Genomic DNA, 12,357 nt, shown 5'->3' on the forward strand with positions numbered 1-12,357 from the left:
ATTGTATTCCATAGTAATAATGTTTTTCATTTATATTTAGAAAAAGAAAGTTTATGCATATGTAAATTTCTTGTTTCTTTTGCTCCCCTTCCCTGATGGCAAAACTAAAATTTACAACTTATTTTTTCACAAAGAAAAATAAAATATGCTTGGGGATTAAATACTATGTACTAATTCAATGTTTTTATTTTCTGCTCTGAATTTCAAAAATAATATTATTGATTAGAACACGTCTGTTTTCAAAAATTAATTCAGCTTACTTAAAAAAATGCAGAAAGAGTAGGCCAAAATCATATAATATAGGACAAAAGAAAAAAGCCAATAAGTAAACGGGATGAGAAAAAATAAAAAGCTTGAAATAAAATCTTATTAGGCAAAATGCAGCAGTTGAACCAAAATGCCAGTGTAAACTTCCTGATAGCTTGTATGAAAAAGGCAATACATTATTCTAATTAATTAATTATTTGGAAAGTATTGGTTTATCAGTGGGGACTGGACATACACTTAGAAATGTTTTTTTTCATTTCAATGAATACATTTACAAGTATGTATTTAAAGTTCATTGACCATATGCTGCACGTAAGGAATTAAACTAGTAGCTTAAGCTGTGAGAAAAAAATAAGGAATGCAATTGCAAGTGAAGGTGGGATTATGGTAGATAAAAGGGACAAATCCAGGGCTACAACCCAGGTTAACTTTGTCTCTGGGGTGCTGGTCTTTGTTTCAACAGTGTGCATACTTAACCAGATTTGTGTTATACTATAAGCTCCTTGAAGATTGCTTGATACATGCTTCTCGATTATGAAGCTAATATTGATGATATATCTAGTTATTATAAGGATTATCTGTTTAATGTTTGTCTTCCCTACTTTCCACAATTCTTTCATCTCTGCCCACATAACCTAAGCTCAGGAATAGTTTACTTGCTCCTACTCTGTCTGTAGAGCATAGAATAGCAACTTGTTCCACAATAAGACTCAATAAATATTCCTTTAGGTATTGATGAATTGATTAAATGAATGACTACAATCTTCTCTAAGGCTCAGATTTCAGCATGCTGTTATTAATTTATAGTCACAACTGCTGTTTCATTTTAATAACTTTGATTTCCCTAACCACAGTCAGTTGGATACTAACATGCAGAGGGCTTTTGGGGGTTATTTTTATTAGCTGCTCAAATTTAAAATTTGTATAGGTTATCTATATATTTGTTAGTACAAATTTAAAAGGAGGTTTGTATATTTTCATAAGAAACCCTCCCTTACATCATCTTCCATTTTCATTATAAGCTACAGATTGGATTTTACTTTGATCCCTATGGTTCCTAGATCTATGCAAATGATATACAAGTTTTAAGATGTCTGCATAAAATGTAAAACATATTATACCTCAGTATGCACACATAGTTTTTAAATATTTTCTCAGCATAGGAGCTTTTCCTCAAAAGAAATCTGATGGGAAACTCATATCTAAAGCTTTAAGAGCTTCTTTCATTGAAATGGCATAAGAAGATCTGTTATTCCTTTTTCTCATGTCCTCTTTTTCTTCCTCTTCCCGCCCCCCTCACACCATGTGGGAACCTCTGGTGTGTATCCTGGGAAATTTATGGCTCTTAAGAGTTAGAAAACTGTGGTAGAATGTAAGTTTTGATAGTTAATATGAAATGTTTCTTTTAATGAGACATTTACACCAATATATCTGGCATCACAATCATGTTAAAATCAGCCCCATGAAAACACAGCAAGTTCTATCTAACTCAACTACTGTGCTACTGTGCTACTTAGACATGTATGGAAATAACTCATTTCAGACATTAAAGAGAAGCCATTTGGCTCAGCACATTAAGTAACTAGATGGTGATCCATGGGCTCAAGGTTTTCAAATTGTCCTGACGACACGTTCGAAAATAGGAAAGTCACTGCTTCTCTTTACCTTGGCTTACTCATCAATAAACTATAACATGATTATGCTGACTCACCTCATTCTCACAGAGTGTTTACTCACCAGCACTGATAAGACACTATTCCATTTAAGTAACTAATGAAAAATGTTCTAAGGAGGAGGTAAAAGTGGGCATATTTGCAGCTAAATAATAATTTGAAGGACACTTACATGCTGAAGGGCTTCATGTAGGTAGTAAGAACAAAAACATTGACTAATTTTGGTAGGATTTCACAACAAAAATAACTTTCAGTGAAGATGCACAAAGTAGCTTGAAATCGCTTGAATTTTACTGTAACTGGAGAGAGAGACAGAGTTAAGGGTGGGGCAGAAGGTGTGAACAGTGGCTGGGATGTGTGCTATAATTCTAACAAAAACAAGTATCCACTGCTTTCAGGAACTTGAAAAGAAAGAGGATGTTTTTGATTTGCTGAAAGTTTGACAAACACGTCTTGTTAGTTCTGCCTATTGGAATGGAAAAGCTAATAAAGGCACATCTATCATTGTAAATCTGACATTAGGATATTGCTTTTGAGTACTAGTAAATTGAGTCTACTTGAGAATGAATAGCTCTCCCAACTCTAACAGAACACTTATAAATAAAATAAAAAAACTTAACTAAATGACCATTCTTTATCTCACAGTCAAGGTAATCACATCACATGCCCTAAGCAACAGTTCAGTGCCTTGTTTTAGGCACATGTAGAACAATCTTAGATTAATAGCTGAATTGTCTCAGAGAAGAATTTGAACTTTATGAAAGGTCACTTCCTTTAGTTCAGAATGTTTTTCTTACATTTCAATCGCTTTGCATTTTTATCAATTCTCCTTCCAGGTGGATCGAATCATTCCACCAAATGCTCTTGCCAGACAAGGTAAGTCAACCATCTTTGGGAAATTCATTAAAACGGAGGCCACTAGGGCACCATTTGCTCAACTGAAGTACTATTCACACAGGCTCAAGGAATTAATATGCTTACAAAAGTGCTCACGAAATAATTTATTCACCCAGAAAAATCTCTCCCCAAAACTCATTAATTCCTTTAACAAGTTTGCAAACCAAGTGTATTAAAAATATTTGAATCTTGAGCCACTGGATAAATTACAGATTGTTCAAGGTGACATTTTATTACATTAAGGGCTAGGTCTGGGAAGATGCTGATTGAAAGGGAGAAATACAAATATCTCAAAAGCAACGGAGATGGATTAGTCTTGACCTTGATGAACTTCAGTCATTTTGCATGTTGACTATTACGTGCTAGGACGAGGATGTAAAAGTGACCAAGACAGAGTTTTTGCCATAAAGTTACTCCACAAGCAAGTGGAAAAGACACTTTAACCTTGAACAAATAGCTCAATTTCTACTTCATAAAATGGAGAAAATAATATATACCTCACAAGCTACTCTAGTGAAATAATGAAGAATGCAGGTATCTAGCTAGAATCAGACAGTGCTGAACTTGAATCCAGATTCTATCCAATCTTGACTCAATATGACCATGGCAAGTTACTTAACTCATTTATGAATGAATTTCCCTGACTTTAAAATTTGTTATAGCTTTACTTAACTAAAATGGTTATTGTGTGGATCTGATGTGCTAATACACAAAGTATTTAACACTGTGCCTGGAACACAGGACACTGCCTAATCAAACAAACACACAGACAATTGCACTTAAATACATACTGATCTATATTTAAATCTTTAAGTTGTGATGAAATATTATTGTTCCTCTTGCAATTAACATATAAAAAACCTGTTAATGATAATCAGATGAACAGACTTATAAAAGATGCTATGAAAGGTAAAAACATTATACAAAATGAAACATTCATAATATAGACAAAGAGGTATGCTATTTAAAGGACACCAGTGACTTCAGTTATGGACTTCAGTTACTTCTAAAGCCTTATGAACTGGAGGAGGATGTAAAGATCACCTGTCATTTCCTACCAAGGCTCACAGACAACCTTCGATCTCGTATGAGATAATACAATTACAATTATTCTCCCCTAAAAAAAAAAAAACCACAATGGAACTGTTTGTTAATAGGTTAACAATAAACACTCATCTGACAGACAAATAAAAAGGAAATACTTCTTATGGCAGATAAACCCTAAGGTGCCCCCAATGAGCCCCAATTTCCCAACTTTTATTCTCCACACCTTTGTCTAATCCTCTCCCCTGGAGTGTGTACGGGAATTGTGGTTGGCTTGTAAGCAACGGAACCTGGCATAGGTTCCTCTGCATAGGAATTTTGCAGAAGTCGTTTAGCTCCTAAATGAGTTAATTTTGAATTAATCAAAAGAGATTATCTTGGGTTGGCATAACTTAATTAGTTGAAAACTCTCAAAAATGGGACTAGAAGTTCCCTGAGGTCAGAGACTCTATTGCTAGGCTTGAAGAAAAAGCTACCATGTTGTGGTACCTATGTCAAGGGTTATGTGACAAGAAACTGCAGGTAGTCTGTAGGATCAGAAAGCAGTCCAGTCAACAGTGAGCAAAACAGAAGAAAAAGGATCATTAGTCCAACAACCATAAGGGAATGAAACCTGACAAGTGAAGTGAGGTTGGAACTACATCTTGTTCCACTTGAGCCTATGATGAAATTGCAACCTACAACGCCAGCCAACACCTAGACGAGACTATGCAGAGACAACCCAGCTAACCTGCAACTAGACTATACACAAAGTATGACATGACATATGTGTGCTGTTTTAAGTCATTATGTTTGTTGTCTTTGGTTACACAGCATAGAAAACTAATATACTCCTAAAGGCAGAAAGGTTTTACATTCAAGGTTCTGAAAAATAATACAATAATAAATGAGGGTATTCTTTTTTTTTTAATTTATTGGGGTGAAAATTGTTAGTGAAATTATACAGATTCAGGTGTACAATTCTGTATTACATCATCTATAAATCCCATTGTGTTTTCACCACCCAGAGTCAGTTCTCCTTCCATCACCATATATTTGATCCCCCTTACCCTCATCTCCCACCCCGACCCCCTTACCCTCTTCTGGTAAGCACTAAACTATTGTCTGTGTCTATGAGTTCTTGTTTCTCATTTGTTTGTCTTATTCTTTTGTTGTTTTTGGTTTATATACCACATATCAGTGAAATCATAGGGTTCTCTGCCTTTTCTGTCTCACTTATTTCGCTTAGCATTATACTCTCAAGATCCATTCATGTTGTCACAAATGTTCTTATATCATCTTTTCTTACCACCGAATAGTATTCCATTGTGTATATATACCACAACTTCTTTATCCATTCATCTATCGAAGGACATTTTGGTTGTTTCCATGTCTTGGCCACCGTAAACAAAGCTGCAATGAACATTGGAACACACGTGTCTTTATGTATAAATATTATCAAAATTTTGGGGTAGATACCCAGGAGAGGGATTGCTGGGTCATATGGTAATTCTATTTGTAATTTTTCTGAGGAACATCCACACTGCCTTCCATAGCGGTTGTACCAGTCTGCATTCCCACCAACAGTGTATGAGGGTTCCTTTTTTCCACAGCCTCTCCAACACTTGCTACTATTTGTCTTGTTGATGATAGCCATTCTGACTGGGGTGAGGTGATGTCTCATTGTGGTTTTTATTTGCATTTCTCTGATGGTAAGTGATGTTAAGAATTTTTTCATATGTCTATTTGCCATTTGTATGTCCTCTTTGGAGAAATGTCTCTTCAGGTCCTCTGCCCATTTTTCAATTGGGTTGTTTGTTTTATTGTTGTTGAGCTTCATAAATTCCTTGTATATTTTGGATATTAGCCCCTTATCGGAGGCACTGTTTGCAAAAATCGTCTCCCATTCAGTTGGTTGCCTCTTTATTTTGTCAACGGTTTGTTTTGCTGTGCAGAAGCTTTTAATTTCATACAGTCCCATTTGTTTATTTTAGCTTTTACTTCCATGGCCTTTGGAGTCAAATTCATAAACTGCTCTTTGAACTCAAGGTCCATAAGTTTAGTATATATGTTTTCTTCTACGCAGTTTATTGTGGCAGCTCTTATGCTTAAGTTTTTGATTCATTTTGAATTAATTTTGGTACATGGTAACAGATAGCAGTCCAGCTTCATTCTTTTGCACGTGGCTATCCAATTCTCGCAGCACCATTTGTTGAAAAGGCTGTCTTTCCTCCATTGTATGTTTTTAGCTTCTTTGTCAAAAATTATCTGTCCATATTTATGTGGTTTTATTTCTGGGTTCTCAATTCTATTCCATTGGTCTATGTGTCTGTTTTTCTGCCAATACCATGATGTTTTGATTATTGTAGCCCTGTAGTACAAGCTAAAGTCAGGGAGTGCGATACCTCCAGTATTGTTCTTTTTTCTTAAGATTGCTTTGGCTTTTCGGGGTCTTTTGTGGTTCCAAACAAATCTGATGATTTGTTCTGTTTCTTTAAAAAATGCCACTGGGATTTTGATGGGGATTACATTAAATCTATATATGGCTTTGGGTAATATGGCTATTTTAACTATGTTGATTCTTCCAATCCATGAGCACGGAATGTCTTTGTGTCTTCTTAAATTTACACTGATTTTGTAGCCAGCAACTTTACTGTATTCGTTGATTGTTTCTAACAGCTTTTTGGTGGAGTCTTTAGGGTTTTCTATATATAGTATCATGTCATCTGCAAAGAGTGATAATTTAACTTCTTCATTCCCAATTTGGATGCCTTTTATTTCTTTCTCTTGCCTGATGGCTCTGGCAAGGACTTCCAACACTATGTTGAAAAGCAGAGGTGACAGGGGACAGCCCTGTCGTGTTTCTGAACGTAAAGCATAGGGCTTCAGTTTTTCACCATTAATTACGAGATTAGCTGAGGGCTTGTCATATGTGGCCTTTATTATGTTAAGGTATTTTCCTTTTATACCTATTTTATTAAGGGTTTTAATCATAAATGGATGTTGTATCTTGTCAAATGCTTTTTCTGCATCAATTGATATAATCATATGATTTTTGTCCTTTATTTTGTTTATGTGATGTATCACATTGATGGATTTGCGGACGTTGAACCATCCTTGTGCCCCGGAGATGAACCACACTTGGTCGTGATGAACAATCTTTTTAATGCATTGTTGTATTCGATTTGCCAGATTTTTGTTTAGGATGTTTGCATCAATATTCATCAGAGATATTGGTCTGTAGTTTTCTTTTTTTGTGTTGTCCTTACCAGGTTTTGGTATCAGGGTAATATTGGCCTCATAAAATGAGTTAGGGAATACTGTCTCTTCTTCAATTTTTTGGAAAGTTTGAGCAGGCTTGGTATTAGATCCTGTTTGAGGTTTGGTAGAATTCATTAGTGAAGCCATCTGGTCCAGGACTTTTGCTTTTGGGAAGATTTTGAATGATAGATTCAATTTCGTTACTGGTGATCTGTCTGTTTAGATTTTCCAGTTCTTCATGTTTCAGCTTTGGAAGGCTATATGTTTCTAAGAACTTGTCCATTTCTTCTAGGTTGTTGAATTTGGTGGCATATAGTCATTCATAGTATTCTTGCATGATCCTTTGTATTTCTGTGGTGTCCGTGATAACTTTCCCATTTTCATTTCTGATTTTGTTAATTATTGTCTTCTCTCTTTTTATCTTAGTGAGTCTAGCCAAGGGGTTGTCGATTTTGTTAATCTTTTCAAAGAACCAGCTCTTTGTCACATTAATTTTTTCTATTGTCTTTTTGTTCTCTATTTCATTTAGTTCTGCTCTGTTTTTTTGTTGTTTCCTTTCTTCTGCTGACCTTGGGTTTCACTTGTTCTTCTTTTTCTAGTTCTTTAAGTTGTAACATGAGGTTATTTATTTGGGATTTTTCTTGTTTCTTGAGATAGACCTTTAATGATATAAATTTCCCTCTTAAAACTGCTTTCACTGCATCCCAAAAATTTTGGTAGGATGTATTTTCATTGTCATTTGTTTCTAAGTATTTTTTGATCTCTCCTCTACTTTCTTCTTTGACCCAGTCATTCTTTAAAAGTATGTTGTTTAATCTCCATGTATTTGTGATTTTCCCTGCTTTCTTTTTGCAGTTGATATCCAATTGCAAAGCCTTATGATCAGAGAATATGCTTGGAATGATTTCAGTCTTCTTTAATTTGCTGAGCATGATTTTATGTCCCAATATATGGTCTATCCTTGAGAATGTTCTATGTACACTCGAAAAGAATGTAAAGTCTGATGTTATAGGATGAAGTGCTCTATATATGTCAATTATGTCCATTTCATCTAATGTGTCATTTAGGGCTGCTTTTTCTTTATTTTCTGTTTGGATGATCTATCCACAGCTGTCAATGATGTATTTATGTCCCTAGTATAATTGTGTTTCGGTCAATATCTCCCTTTAGTTCTGTTAGTAGTTGCTTGGTATATTTTGGTGCTCCCTGAATGGGGGCATAAATATTGATGACTGTTATGTCTTCTTGTTGTATAGTCCCCTTTACCATGATGAAATGTCCATCTTTGTCTCTTGTTATCTTTTTCACCCTGAGGTCTTTTTCATCTAATTTCATTATGGCTGCACCTGATTTTCTCTGGGTACCATTTGCTTGGAATGTCAATTTCCACCCTTTCACTTTGAGTCTATGCTTCGTCTTGTAGCTGAGAGGTGTCTCTTGGAGACAGCATATGGTTGGGTTTAGTTTTTTGATCCAATCTGCTACTCTGTGCCTTTTGGTTGGTGAGTTCAGACCGTTTACATTTAGGGTGATTATTGATATGGGAGGATTTCCTGTCATTCTATCTTTAGTTTTCTGGTAAGGTTGTGTCTCCATTGTTTCTTTGCCTTTTTGTTGCCTTTTATTTCTATGTGGTGGTATTCTATGATGTTTCCGTCTGTTTCTTCTTTTATTACAATATATATTTCAGTTCTGGATTTTTTTGAGTGATTACCCTTAAGTTTATGTAAAGGAAAGTGTGATATTTAGAGTATTCCATTTTCTTCAGCACGTTTATTTTCTCCATTCCCATATATCGGTTCAGGCCTTTACTCTCCCCCTTTTTATGTTGCCACAAATTGTCCCTGTTGATGGTAGTCGAATAGCCTCCTTTAGTATTTCTTGTAGTGCAGGTCATGTATTAGAAAATTCCCTCATCTTCTGTATGTCTGGAAAGGTCTTTATTCCTCCTTCATATTTACAGGATATCTTTTCTGGATATATTATTCTTGGCTCATAATTTCTCTCTTTCAATAGATTGAATATTTGGTTCCACTCCCTTCTGGGTGGTAGAGTTTCTGCAGAAAAATCTGATGATAATCTAATGGGCTTGCCTTTGTAGGTTACTATCTTCTTTTCCCTGGCTGCCTTGAGGATTCTTTCTTTGTCGTTGATTTTAGACAGCTTCAATACAATGTGCCTTGGATAGGCCTGTTGGGATTGAGGTGATTAGGTGTTCTTTTTGCTTCTTGGATTCGAGGATCCAGTTCTGTCCACAAGTTTTGGAAGTTCTCATCAATAATATGTTTGAAAATATTTTCTGTCCCCTTCTCTCTTTTTTCTCTTTCTGGTATGTCCATCATTCTTATATTGCTCTTTCTGACAGAGTCAGAAAGTTCTTGTAGAATTCTTTCATTTCTTTTAAGTCTCAAGTCTCTTTCTTCTTCCATCTGTGTAATTTCCAGGTTTCTGTCTTTGACGTCACTGATTCTTTCCTCCATCTGGTCCACTCTACTACCTAAGCTCGTTATTTCATTTTTAATTTCTTCTATTGAGTTCTTAATCTCCAAAAATTCTCTTTGGTTCTTTTTAAAAATTTCAATCTCTTTCGTAAAATGCTCATGTTGTTCTTTGATTTCTTTTTTGAGTTCATTAAATTGCCTTTCTTTGTTTTCTTGCATCTCATTGAGTTTTTTCGGAACTGAAATCTTGAATTCTCTGTCATTTAAGTCACGTATTTCCATATCTTTAAGTTCCTTTTCTGGATGCTTTTCACTTTCTTTCTGAGCTGTCTTATTGCCTTGGTTATTCATGGCAATTACTGATTTGTTATTTCTCTTCCTAGACATCTACAGGAGTGGCTTCTGCAACAGTTGATAGGAAGTGTTCTTTCTTTTGTTTTCTAGTACTTGTTGGTAGAATGTTTTATTTTCTCTTCTACTACAGCCTTTTTTTTTTCCTCTCTCACACAGTAGTGCTGTGTTTTCTCTGCACTATTCCAGCTTCTCACACAATGGGGGTTTCCCTGGGAAACGGGCTTCTCCTCTGTTAACAGTTCGCTTGGGTCATAGTGTGCCACGTCCCTGTGGGGATGAGGAGAGCCTTTGAAGTTCCAAAGCTCTTTCTGACCAGATTCAGAGCCTGTGTGTTTCAGCAATTCTGTTTACTCCTGTAGGGATCCGCCCAAATAGGTGGGGCCAGGGCTGGGTGAGTTGTGAGAGGTGGCCCAAAACAATGGCAGTGACCACCACCACAGCCGGTCCCACTTCCACATCTCCCTCCCCTTTGCCGGATCTAGTTGGGCTGCGAATCTCTGTCTGCAGTCCACAGTTCTCAGAAGAGTAAATATCCTGTCCTTTTGATCTGACACTGCTACTATTCCGCTTCTAGCATTGGGCAGGTGGGGGCAGGGCGAGCTCTGGGAGGGTAGGGAGGGGCAGCTAGTCTCAGTGCCTAAGGCTTCCGTTCTCTGCTCAGCAGTGAGGGCTTAAACCACTGTTTTCAGCCTTCTTCCCTTAGTCATTTCTCCGAGGTGTCTGCCATGAGCGTTGGGTTCAACTGTGTTATATCCTGCCCCCTCAGCCCTGTGGGCCATAAGTGGAACCCTAGCAGTCTGAGTTCTTCCCTCTCCGGCAGCTGTGGTAGTTCCGGGATGCAGCAAACTGGGAGCACTGAGCTAGGTCTGTGTCCTGCGCCCCACTCGGCTCTGTCTCCCCACTTCCTCCTTCCCTCTTCCCCCCCCCGTCGTGTAATTCTCCCACCTTTTCGGTGAATTCAGTAGTGGGCCTCTTCGTCTTGCCTGTCTGCTCTGTTCTGCACGGAGTCCTTTGTGGAGTTATTGTTGTTCGATTAGTTGTAAATTCCAGGGGAGATTTACAGAGGCTCAGCTCACACCGCCATTTTTATAAATGATGGTATTCTTTTATGTACTAAGATCATTTGCTCCTTTTTGAAATTGGAAGTCTTTCTACTATAGAATAGGAGACAAACTGAGATGGGAATCAGCTCTTTGTAATTCCCTGGATAAAGGAATTATCCATTTGAGGTAAGTCATTTGTTAGTCAAGTATTTTATATGTACTGTATATACTAGCCATATCATCAAAAAAAAGTTCCACTCATTTTGGAGTAGGTGTCCTTTATTGGCTAGTTTGGTATCGAAGGAGGAGAAATGTTTAAAAATTTCTCCCTCAGGAGAAGAAGAGGGCAGAAATAGAATTTCTAAATATCATCTAAATACTGTGTGTTAGGAATTATGTTTCAGGGAACATGATTGTAAAAGAAAAACATGTCTGTGAATTTAGAGTGTAAGAGAAGGGATAAAAAGAGCTCTGCGGGGCATTATAGTCCTCTGTAGTCTGACAGAAATGAAATGGGGACTGGCCCTGTGAAAAGAAAAAGGAAGAAAACCGATTTCCCATAGGTCCATGGGAAGGACTATAGGTGTATAATTGGAGGCTCAGATGAATCCAGGGGCCTAAGTGGACAGATGCCACACTGAACTATTTTTGAATCTGGAGGACACAGGGAAATAAAACTGCCCTTCTCACTGTTGACATGTGGAAAATTTAACCATTTATACAAAGTACAGACCCATAATCTATGAAAGGGAGTTTAAGAGTCCTTAAGTCTAATTCTTTCTTTTGCTGGTGAGAAAACCAAGGGCTATAGCTGGTAAATGACTTCTCCAGTATCAAATAGCAAGTTATTATTAGAGCAAAAATGGAACAAAGTACTCCTGATTCTCAATTCAATATCTTTTCTGTGGACTTGTATTTAAAGCTAATTAAAGAGACATGCAGCAGTAAACTGATTATATATATGTATAAATGTGTGTGTGTATATCTATATCTATATCTATATATGTGTATATATATATATATATATATATATATATATATATATATATATATATATATCAGGAATTATGTTTCAGGGAACATGACTATATGTTAGGTCGGTACAAATGTAATTGTGGTTTAAAAGGTTAAAAACAATTGCAAAAACTGCAATTACTTTTGCACCAACCTAATATATATATGGATATATATATATATATATATATATGGATATATTTAATAGATATATTATATACAGAGGGTGCCAAAAATGTATACATATTTTAAGAAAGGAAAAATTGTATTAAAATTTTAATACTCAATATATACTGATAATAACAAAAGATAAATGCAAGTCCTATGTATATATGGTTTTGGCACCCCTAGTATACAATATATTGGATTAAATGATGTTTAAAG

This window comes from Rhinolophus hipposideros (assembly GCF_964194185.1).
Source record: "Rhinolophus hipposideros genome assembly, chromosome: 11".
In the NCBI taxonomy this organism is placed as follows: Eukaryota; Metazoa; Chordata; class Mammalia; order Chiroptera; family Rhinolophidae; genus Rhinolophus; species Rhinolophus hipposideros.